The sequence below is a fragment of the Monodelphis domestica genome, chromosome 3 (assembly GCF_027887165.1).
Source record: "Monodelphis domestica isolate mMonDom1 chromosome 3, mMonDom1.pri, whole genome shotgun sequence".
Lineage (NCBI taxonomy): Eukaryota > Metazoa > Chordata > Mammalia > Didelphimorphia > Didelphidae > Monodelphis > Monodelphis domestica.
Window position 1 is genome coordinate 424768955 of NC_077229.1, and position 12201 is coordinate 424781155.

Sequence of the window (12201 nt, forward strand, 5' to 3'; positions counted from 1 at the left end):
TCTGGTCAGAGCTGGGAAGACTCTACAAAGGAAAGGGCACCTAATCCAAACCTAAAAGGAAGGTAAGGGTTCTAGGCTTGGGGGTGGCTCAATATTAAAGCTCAGAGGCTAGATGTAAAATGTCAAGTTTGGACAAATCAAATAGCTCATTTTTGCTAAAAGGCAGGGTACAAGAAGAGAAAAAGAGGGGAACAAGCATTTATTCATTGCCTAATATGTGTCAGGCCCTGTGCTTTGCCAATAGTATGTCATTCGAATACTCATGTGAGTATCCCTCACAACAATCCTGCAAGGGAAGCACTGTTATTATCCCCATTTTGCAGAAGAGGAAACTAAGGCAGACAGAAATTCTCAAAGTAACACAGCTAATGTGTTTCTGAAGCCAGATTTGAAGTTGGATCTTACTGATTCAAGGTCCAGACTCTATCCACTGCTGCCCCTAACTGGCTAGGGAATAACATGATTTAGGACTAGAAAATTGAGTTGGAGGAAAATCATGCAGAGTCTTAAATTCCAGTCTAAGTAATTTTTATTTTATCCTAGTAGCAAGAGAGTCACTGAAGGCTTTTGAGCAGGGGAGCTGACTTAAGGAGACAAATTCCTTAAGTTTTGGAAGCTATGTGAAGAACAAATAGAAGTCAGAGACTAGAGGACAAGGACACTAATGAGGCAGCCATTGCAATAGTCCAGGCAAATGGTGAGGAAAACCAGATCTAAGAGTGGAGAGAAGACTATGGATGGCAAAAAAAAAATATTGTGGAGGCAGAATTGCCTGGACTTTGCAACTGATTAGACTAAAGAAGAAGATATAATAAGAGACTCCTCAGAGAAGAGTAAAATGCAATCAGGAGGCTTATAAGCTGGGTAACTAGGAAGATGGTGGCAGCATCAGCAGAAAGAATTAGGAGAATTTAAAGAAGTAGTTATTTCAGTAAAGAAAATGATAGGTTGGGGGTTCTCTCTGCCCACTCCTCTTTTTCTGATGTCCCCAACTCCTAGGCACAACAGTCTCCTTAGAAAAGCATCAGCCATCACTCAGAGCTGTCTCAGCAGCCATCTTGACTTCCCAAGCCTTAGTGTAGGATATGTGGAATGCTGGGGTTATATCAGGAGGTATGTGTCATATCAACAAGGTTCCCCTCCTTCTTCCCATACTAGGATCATGACTACCTACCCTTCCTCAAACCTTGGGCCCCTTAAGCTTTTCTTTTGGCCAGTGGAAAATAAAAGATTGCTGCCTTTTTTCTTATACTGTCCTTTGAAATAACCCTAAATTTATGTTGAGATAGGTTCTTCTCTAGGGCAAACAGGACTGGGCATTGTAGGGAAGAAGCAAACCCTGGACCTACAGTGCAGATAAATTTTCTGGGGCCAAACTCTGAGGAATAAGAGAGAATAAACTGAAGGTTGCCAGATAGAATGATAAAGCTAGATGGAATAAACTTCAAAGGAGGATATATTGTTGAGCAATAGTGACTGAGGAAGAGTCTAGAAATAGCAGTGGGCAGCAAAGAGTGGGCTAAATCTACTTCCTAGCACACTGACACAGGAGCAGGAACTAGTGTGAGCAAAAGGCACACAAAGATGGAAAAATATGAAAAGATCTAGGATGAAGAGGGAGTTATTAACAATGGAATGAGAGTTCTTGAGGGTTCAGTGGAAGAGAAAGGCAGAAGAAGACAGGTTCCAGGAAAAGAGAATAATGAGTTGAATACGTGTGAGAATAGTCATTAATGGTTCAATGTCCACTTGGAAGATGTCTCATGGAGCACCCTTAGGAATATGCCCTTTATCCTGTGTTATTTGACATTTTTAATCAATAACTTAAAGGTATGTTTATCAAATTTTCAGATAACCTAAAGCTAGAAGGAATAGCTAATATGTTGGATGACAAAGTTAAGATTAATATGTTAAGATCCAAAAATGTATCAGCAGGGTAGAATAGTTTGAATTTGATAAAAACAAAATTTAATCTAAGCTAATAAAATAACAATGAAAGTCCCCTATCGCTACTATGTTATATTTCTGTCCTAGTTTTCTTACCTGTTTCTGGATGGCCTCAAATATTTCCTGATATATTCCTCAAATATATTCTGATAACAATACTGGTTCTGTTTTTGCCTCTGTTCATCGTGTTCCAAATGTTCATATTGCTTCTTCCCTGTGCTTTCCAGATTTATATATCATGGGCTCATAGAAACATAGATTTTGAGTTGAAAGCTACCTTAGAGGTTACCTCTTCATCTCCAGAACTCCTCCATGGGCTCCTCTGTCTTAATTGGTGTCCTGAAGATGTCAGGTCTGCTATTTTATGCCAAGTCTGCTCTGAACCATGCCTCACTTTACTCCCCAGGAATTTCCTTATCAGCCACTACTGAACCAAATCTCCACCTATTGGATCATATTTCCCTTCTTGCACTAGGTTCTCAAGTTCATTTTGCTTCTTAACTATACTTTACCAGTTTGTGCAGAGATGAAGTCATGGGTTGCACTATAAAATATATATTATTATTGTTATCAGCAGAAACTGGAAGGTCGGAAAAAGAAGAAGCAGGTTTTGATGGAAAGATGTTAACTGTGAATATATTGCATTTGAGGAACAAGCAATGTATTATCTAAATCCAAGATCTAACGAAATTATTTCAGGCAGAATACTGCTTTTATTCATTACTTCATAAAGGAAGCTCAGGATGAGTCCCAATCCATTTTATTTATCATTTATCAATAGGCTAAGGTAAAAATGCCTTAGAGCCTCGTGACATTGGCATTAAGCAACCAGCAGCTCTAATTTTCCAGATTACAGCCTCTTTGAACATTCTTTAACTATCTAGCTCAGCCTTCCCCTCAAATGCCTCAATTCAAGACTGGCCTTCATTTGTGCCAGTGTCTTTCTGTGTTAGTCCAAGAACGAAACTATGAATTCTCTGGTCTCTACTAAGCCTAGGTGAATGAATACGAGGCAGCATACAGGCACTGTTATCGCGTGCTATGTACACCTGAAAAGCTAAGCTGAAAAGCATTACCCTTCGCTTAGCTTTCTAATTTTAAATAGCCGTTTTGTTTAATTACAAATCAAAAGGGAGAGGTGCCATGTCATGGATCACTAAAATGGGAATGGGCTTTATAACAAGGGACTCTTTTGAATGGTAATTGATCATTTCTCTCTTCCACAGCTTACAGACTTCAAAATATACAACAAAAATAGCCTATAAATAGATTGAAAGGAAGGACCAAATTATTACCCTAGAAGTTAAGAGTGTCCTTCCTTTTTCAAATAGGTTCTGCCCAGGAAGGAATAAGCACCCAAAGATAAAATGGTTTTATGTTCATTCATTCATTCATTCATTCATTCATTTGTCACTCACTCACTCATGAGTTACTGAATGCATACCATGATGCTAATAGAGAATATAATACGATAACTACCATTTATATAGCATCTATTATGTTCCAGACGCTTCACTAAGTGCTTTTTTACACATTTTATCACATTGGATCCTTACACCAATCCTGTAAGGTGAGTGCTATGATTATCCCCATTTTTACATATGAGGAAACTGAAACAAACAAGTTAAGTGATTTGCCAGTCACACAGCTAGTAATTGCCTGAGGCTGGATTTGAACTTGGAAAGATGGGTTTTATCCGTTAGTATTCTTTAGGGGGTTTCATTCTAGAGTTAAAGAGAAATGGAAGAAGATGAATTGCTTTCTGTCTAAAGAATATGAGCTGTGTTTTGCTGTGTAGAGACTGATTGAAAAAGGGGAGAAAATGTGATTTGTTAATGATAACCAAACACCAGTGTGCACAACCTCACCATTGAGGGATTCTTTATTAGACTGTTACTATTCAATGCTCAGAATGTATTACATTATCATTGTAACACCCACTCTCACAGAGGCTTATGCCCTTCCTTTCAACAGTGCCGCCTCCTTTCACTGGAAACTATGATTTATTGTCAAAATGCAATTGCAATTAAGGAATGTACTGACAAGTAAATACTTCTTCTAGGTGGGGGAAAAAAAATGGGTTTTCTTGATTCCAGGCCCTTTACTCTATCTACTGCACCATATAGCTGCTGTAAAACTTTACAAATATTATTTCATTTGATCCTCACAGTAACTCTGGGAGGTGGATGCTGTTATCCATATTTTACAGTTAAGAACACTGAGGCAAACAAAGGAATAAGTGTCTTGCCCAGGGTCACATAGCTTTTAAGTATCTGAGATAGAATTTGAATTCAGGTTTTCCTAAATCCAGAGTTGATGCTCTATCCTGAATTCAAATTCCATTTCATACAAAAAGGGGAACTTCAATGGGTTCACTTCAATGGGTCCAGCTCTCCGGAACAGTGGTTTAAACTCTCCAAGATACATAGTTATATTCCTTATTTTATTTTTTAAACCCTTGCCTTCTATCTTGGAATCAATACTGTGTGTGTATTGGTTCCAAGGCAGAAGAGTGGTGAGGGCTAGGCAATGGGGGTCAAGTGACTTGCCCAGGGTCACACAACTGGGAAGTGTCTGAGGTCATATTTGAACCCAAGATCTCCTGTCTCTAGGCCTGGTTCTCAATCCACTGAGCAACCCAGTTGCCCCCTTCTCCCTTATTTTAAAAAGACTGTCAGGGACAGTGCTCTATCCACTCACTGTGCCACCTATGCTTCCCTAATATTTATATAACACTTACCTCGTGTGAAGGGCTTTGCATCATTTTTTTGATCCTCACCACAACTCTGTAAGGTATTACGCATATTATTATGGGTTTTTGACAGATGAGAAATGTAATAGACTTTTATGGATATGAAGAAGTTCATAGGGTCTACACTATTTTTTCTCCCTTCTTCTATACATTTGCATGTTTATTGGTGTTTTTGAAGTCTATAATTTTAAAAACAATTCCTAAAAGAATGTCAGACTCCAATGTTTATGAACATATCTTGTACTTCCTTTTATAAATAATAAATTAAAATAGTGAACTTTAAAAACCCTCAGACATCCCTAATTATAGATCCTTTTCTGGAAATATGACAGTTGCTCTCAACCAGCTTTGCAAGCAAAGATAGCCCTGGGTTGGAATTTGACCAGATCAAGTCCTTTCTGTCTGCCCTTTTGCCAATGAGCTCTTAGTTTTGAATTTTCATTGAGCTCGTCTCTTGCCTTATACCCACAGCTTAAGAAGCTCCCTGGTTCCTGTTGTTTACCCTTTAGTCTTCTTCTCTTTACTTAAAGATCTCCTTTCCCTCTCCCCAGTGGGCTGTGATTCCTTCTCTTCCCCTTTCTTTCCCCCTTTGCAGGCTCATAGAATCCTTTTCATGCTTTTTTTCTAATCCTAATCAAGAACAGAGATATTTTCCATTCCTGACAATCTTTTAAATATAAGTTAACTTAAATATATAGGAGATAACTATCTATAGTATTCTCACATTTTTAAAAAAAATTATCCTAGAAACAGGCCACAAAGGGGGACTTCAATGGGTTAACTGGTCCAGTCCCTTTTTTTCCTTTAAAGAGGATTTTACTATCATTTCTATTAAGCCCTCGGTATTATTTATATTGCTGTTCTCTCTGAAATCAGAATTAAGATTGTTTTATTAGTAAAAGATAATCTAGAAAACTTTGGAGATGTAGGATAAATAGGAGCAGGTCTGTTTTGTGTAGGCTGGGGTGGCTTCCCTTTGGGGGGAAAAAAGGCCATTCTAGGAATTATCAGTGGCTTAGAGTCCTTGGTACCTGAGGCATAAAAAGTCTAAATTATCTTGGATAGTTTTAATAGGCATAAACTATCTTGGATAGCCTAAACCACCCTTCTGAGGAACTAGACCAGTTAACCCATTGAAGTTCTTCTTTGTGGCCCGTTTTCAGGCTCATTTTGTTTTTAATGTGAGGATGAGAGAAAAAGAATCATGATAAATTCACAAGCAACTTACATGAGATTAAGCAAATGAATACTTTAGAAATAAAACTAAAATAATGAGAGAGGGTGAATAACAGAGAGTTCTGCTAGGTTAATAGAATTGGAATGGACTTCAACAGTCATCTAATTCAAGCTCCCATCCAATGTAGGAATTGTTTCTGGAATAGACCATTCAGTCTCTGAACATTTTCAACAACAGAAAGCTTACTGTTTGGTCAGGAAACTTCTTCCATTTGGGGCAACTGTAATTGCTAAGGGAGCAGCTAGGTGACACAGCAGATAAAGCATTGAAGTTGGAGTCAGGACGACTCATCTTCCTGAGTTCAAATCCAGCCTCAGACACTTACTAGCTGTGTGACCGTGGACAATTCACTTAACCCTCTCTGCCTTGGTTTCTTCATCTGTCAAATGAACTGGAGAAGGAAATAGTGAACCACTCCAGTACCTCTGGGAAGAAAGCTCCAAAATGAAGTCACAAAGAATAGGAAACAACTGAACAACAACAATAAATTGCTAAGACATCTTGTCCTGCTAATACATTGCTGGTGGAATGGTGAATTGATCCAACCATTCTGGAAGGTGTAAGGACCAGAATGTAGGGGGTTAAAATTAAAAGGGATTGACTAAATTTATAAAAGTGTGGTCACCAAGAATTATTATTCAATTCCAAATTATTTTTATGGTAATTTATTTACAAAAGGAGAAAGAGTGAAAATAAGAAAATCAGGGAGAGTAGACATTTACTCTGCCGGTCAGAACCAGGCAGAGCTTCAGAGGCCCCAGCAAAGGGGCCCAGAGGTAAATTAAACAAGGGTTTTAGCCAGTAGGCCTACTCCAAGACAAGGGGCCTCTCTGGAGACTAGTACCTACAGAACAAGCTAGAGAAAGGAGTCAGCCTTTTTCGCTCACGCACATGGTAGTTCTAATAGAAAATAGAAAAGCAGTCCAAAGTCCTCAGTCGGAGCTCCTCCAGCATCAAGTTGAAGGCTCAAGCCCTCTTTCATAGGAAGTTCTTGGCACTTTTAAAGACTCTTCCTTTCATCACTTCCTGTGTCTTCCTTCCACTTTTACATGGACTAATTATAGCTATAGTTTTAAAACGCTTAGGACTTCCCAGTGGGTTCTGATTTGTCACCCACTTTTGCACAGGTGGGACATAGATCTCTCCCACTTAAGGATAAATGGGATGTATATGTTTCTGGTGATTAAATCTAAAAAATGGACAGGGGAGAGTTAATTCCATCTTCACAAAGGCAATTTTAAAAATGTTTCCATTAAAATTTTTTTTTAATTTTTTAAATTTTTATTAAAAGACTGCCTGACCTTTGATCCAGCCATACCACTGCTGGGTTTGTACCTTAAAGAGATAATAAAAAAGGTTGTGCAGAAATATTCATAGCCATATTCTTTGTGGTGGCAAAAATTGGAAAATGAGGGGGTGTCCCTCAATTGGGGAATGGCTGAACAAATTGTAGTATATGATGGTGATAGAATACTACTGTGCTGTAAGGAATGATGAACTGGAAGATTTCGACATGAATTGGAAGAACTTCCATGAATTGATGCAAAGTGAAATGAGCAGAACCAAGAGACCATCCTACACAGAAAGTGAAACATTATGGAATGATTCAATGTAATGGACTTAACTAGTAGCAATTTCAATTATCTAGGACAATCCTGAGGGATTTATGAGAAAGAACACTATCCACATCGAGAGAAAGAACTGTGGGAGTAGAAACACAGAAGAAAAACATATGACATCACTTGTTTATATGGGTATATGATTTGGGGTTTTGGTTTTAAAAGATTGCTCTTTGGCAAAAAAATGAATAATATGGTACAATCAAATGTAATGGACTTCCCTACTAGCAGCAATGCAATGATCCAGAACTATTCAGAAGGACTTATTAGAAAGAATGCTATCCACATCCAGAGGAAGAACTGTGGGAGTAGAAAAACAAACGAAAAACAACTGCTTGATCACATGGGTTGATATGATTGGGGATGTAGACTCTAAATGATCACCCTAGTGCATATGGAATTGTACACCAGCTACGGGAGTGGGTTCATGGGAGGAGAGGGAAAGAACATGAATCTTGTAACCATGAAAAAATATTCTAAATCATCTAATTAAATAAAATTTTCAAAAAATAAAAAAATAAAATGTTCCTGAAAAAATGAATAATATGGAAATAATTTGCATAACCCAGTAGAATTGTTTGTTGGCTCTGGAAGGAGGGAAGGAAGAGGGGAGAGAAAGAAAATGAATCATGTATACATGGAAAAATATTTTTTAAAGAAAAAAATTTTAAATAGAATAAAAATCTTGTCCTACACATTAGGGACTAGATCTGTTATTTCATTCCTATAGGGAATTCCCTGGATAAGAAATTTCCGTTTATCTTTTTAACTGTTTGTCCTAGCTTATAGCCTTGAGAGAGGTTAAGTAATATGACTAAGTCATGCAGCCAATATGTGTCAGAGGCAGGATTTAAATGAGGCCAGCTCTCTAACACCATGCAATTTTGTTGCCTTTCCTCTCTTCTCTGCCTTATATTTGACCAGCACATAGTAGGTGCTTAATAAATGTTTATTGATTGACACTGATACCATTTTTTTCTTTTTGACATCCTCCCACCCATTGGTCCCAATTTTGTTCTCTGGAGCTTTTAAGGGTCAGAAGGTGCATGGTAGATAGGGATGGGCTTGGAGTCGGGAAGACTTGGGTTTAAATCCAACCTTATACATTTAATAGCTGTGTGACCCTGATCACTTGCTACTGTTGACCTCAGTCTCCTCATCTGTAAAATGAGCTAGAGAGGGAAATAGCAAACCATTCCAGTATCCTTGCCAAGAAAACTGCAAATAGGCTCACAAAGAGTCAGACAAACAACTGAACAACAAACCCTTTTTCCAACAATGAGCACTCAAATATTTGAAGATGTATTCCCAAATTTTCTATTCTCCAAACTAAATATTCTCAGAACCTTTGACTATTCCTCATTCTTCTCTGGCAATACTACATCCTGTTTGTCAATGTTCTTATTGAAATGTGCTGCCCAGAACTATATCTAATACTCCAGATGTCAAAGGATGGGTTCAGGGTGCTTGTGATTGTTCAGTCATGCCTGACTCTTTGAGACCCCATTTTGGAGTTTTCTTGCCAGTGTTAAAAGGAAAGGTGGGAGACCCCTGAGATGATGGTATAAAGATTAGTTTGATTGTGCTGGTGAACCACCCCCTTCAGGGAAGTTATTCTCTCCCTGACCGGACAGAGAGCTGATGGCTGCCCTCCATCCTGGATCTAATAAGATGGAGGCACAGGTAAAGCAGAGGTCTGAACCAGATAGGAACATCACAGGTATAAGAATTTGACATCTTGTTAGGAAACCTAAGCACCTGGGTACCCTTCTGATCAAACCCTGAGCTGGAGGAAAATCAATGGCTTTTGGTCCAGGACGTAGCTTTACCTGGACCTCATAGAGATCTTCTTCCTGGATTAAACCTCCACCCACCAACATTCTTTCTCGGTCTTAAAAGATCCGACTGCTAATTAATAAGCAATAACTATTTATTTGGGATAGGACGACAAGGGTGGGGTTAGGGAAGAAGTCAAACAGGTTGTTGTTGGGTCCTCTCAGCTCAGGCCAACAGCTGGACCAGCCAGGAAGCTTTCTCTGGCTTCTTGATTCCCCTATCCTGGCTAACCTAATCTAATATTAAAGAACAACAAATGTCTTTAGGTATAGCTGGCACAGAGAGAGATGTTTCTGTCTTCAGGACTGACTCAGCCCACCTTTCAGGGTAAACTCTTTCAGGCAGCTGAATGTCCAGTCAGTCCACACAGATCTTGTGATAACAAAGAAATCAGGAACAATTCACAGTCAATGAGGGCAACAGATATGATTGGGAGTTCTCCAAGAAATGATGGGTTATCAATCCTGAGAGAGGAAAGGGACCTGCTTTCAGTCCAGGGTTCAGAATTGAACTCCTCATCTGTTGCTTATTTTTCCAGCAGCCCCTGTCCCCAACATTCCAACTGCCCTGTCTGTCACTCTTGCTTCTCCATCATTCCATTTCAACTCTGTGTAAAATCCTTCCTTTTACCAGAATTCCTGGAGCAGTTTTCCATTTTCTTCTCCAGCTCATTTTACAGATGAGGAAACTGGGACAAACAGAGTTAAGTGACTTACCCAAAATCATACAACTAGTAAGTGTCTGAGGCTGGATTTGAACTAAGATCTATCCACTGTGCCACCTTACTACCCCTTCTTGGTAGACAAATAAAGGGGTTGGATGAAAAGATCTCTGGGATAAAAGATTTAGAATTATCAGATATTTTAGTACAATCTTCTCAATTTAAGACAAGGAAAGTGAGTCCCCCAAAGACATAAATTGATTTGCTTAAGATCACACAGACAACAAATAGGAGAATTCAGATCTGAACCCAGGACCTCTGGTTACATGTCCAGCAGTTTTCTCCTGAAACGTCTGAAATATTAACCTATAAAGAGAGTTAGGCTTGAAAAGTAAGCAGAACCAGTAAAATGTAAAAATGTAAGCATGGCTCATAGAAATACAATCCTTTTTCCAAATCCCCTCCAACATTTGTCATTTTGCCCTTTTATGATTGATAAGTATGAGATGATATCTCAGAATCATTTTGATTTGCATGTCTCTAATCAGTAATGATTTCAAGCATTTTTTCATGTAGTTATATAAAGCTCTGATTTCTTCATCCCAAAACTGTCTCTTCATATCTTTTGACTATTTCTACACTGTTGGTGGAACTGTGAACTGCTTCAACCATTTTGGAGAGCAATCTAGAATTATACTCAAAGAGTTATAAAACCTTGTATACCCATAGACCCAACAATATCACTGTTAGGCTTATTTCCTAAGGATTAGGAAAAAAGAAAAATAATCTATATGTTCTAAAAATGTTTATAATAGATCTCTTTGTGGTGATAAAGAACTGGAAATTGAAGAATTACCCATCAATTAGGGGATGGCTAAACAAGTTGTGGCATATGATTGTAATGGAATACTACTTCATTGTAAGAAATGATAAGCAGAGGGGCAGTTTGAAGGCTCAATGCACTGAAAACTAGGTTTAGAAATGAGAGGTCCTGGGTTCAAATCTGGCCTCAGATTTGTGTATGACTTTGGCTGTGTGATTGATCCTAGACAAATCACTTAGTCCACATTCCCAGCCCTCACCACTCTTCTGCCTTGGAACCAATACACAGTATTAATTCCAAGATGGAAAAGAAAGAAAGAAAGAAAGAAAGAAAGAAAGAAAGAAAGAAAGAAAGAAAGAAAGAAAGAAAGAAAGAAAGAAAGAAAGAAAGAAAGAAAGAAAGAAAGAAAGAAAGAAAGAAAGAAAGAAAGAAAGAAAGAAAGAAAGAAAGAAAGAAAGAAAGAGAAGAAAGAAAGAGAGAGAGAGAGAGAGAGAGAGAGAGAGAGAGAGAGAGAGGGAGGGAGGGAGGGAGGGAGGGAGGGAGGGAGGGAGGGAGGGAGGGAGGGAGGGAGGGAGGGAGGAAGGAAGGAAGAAAGAAAGAAAGAAAGAAAGAAAGAAAGAAAGAAAGAAAGAAAGAAAGAAAGAAAGAAGAAAGAAAGAAAGAAAGAAAGAAAGAAAGAAAGAAAGAAAGAAAGAAAGAAAGAAAGAAAGAAAGAAAGAAAGAAAGAAAGAAAGAAAGAAAGAAAGAAAGAAAGAAAGAAAGAAAGAAAGAAAGAAAGAAAGAAAGAGAGAGGGAAGGAAGGAAGGAAGGAAGGAAGGAAGGAAGGAAGGAAGGAAGGAAGGAAGGAAGGAAGGAAGGAAGGAAGGAAGGAAGGAAGGAAGGAAGGAAGGAAGGAAGGAAGGAAGGAAGGAAGGAAGGAAGGAAGGAAGGAAGGAAGGAAGGAAGGACAAGCAGGTTAATTTTTTTAAAGTGTGGAAAGACCTACAAGAAAGTATAAAAAGCAAAATTAGCAGAACCAAGAGAACATTATATTTGGCTGCAGAAATATTGCTTGAAGAATGATTTGTATATGTCTACCTCCAGAGAAAGAACTGATAAAAAGAAATGCACAAGGGAAAGAGTTACCTGGGAATTTTAATGTTAACTATTTTTTTTTAAAGAAATGCACTCTGAGGGGAGGATGCTTTATTTTGTCTTTGCATCTACTTTGCCTTGTGCATAACAGATAACTTAATAAAAAAAAAAGTATTGAATTGAATTAATCATTAAATCCATTAATCCAACTTGTGTAAACCAAAGTTTATTTTTAAACATTGGGTCTGGAGA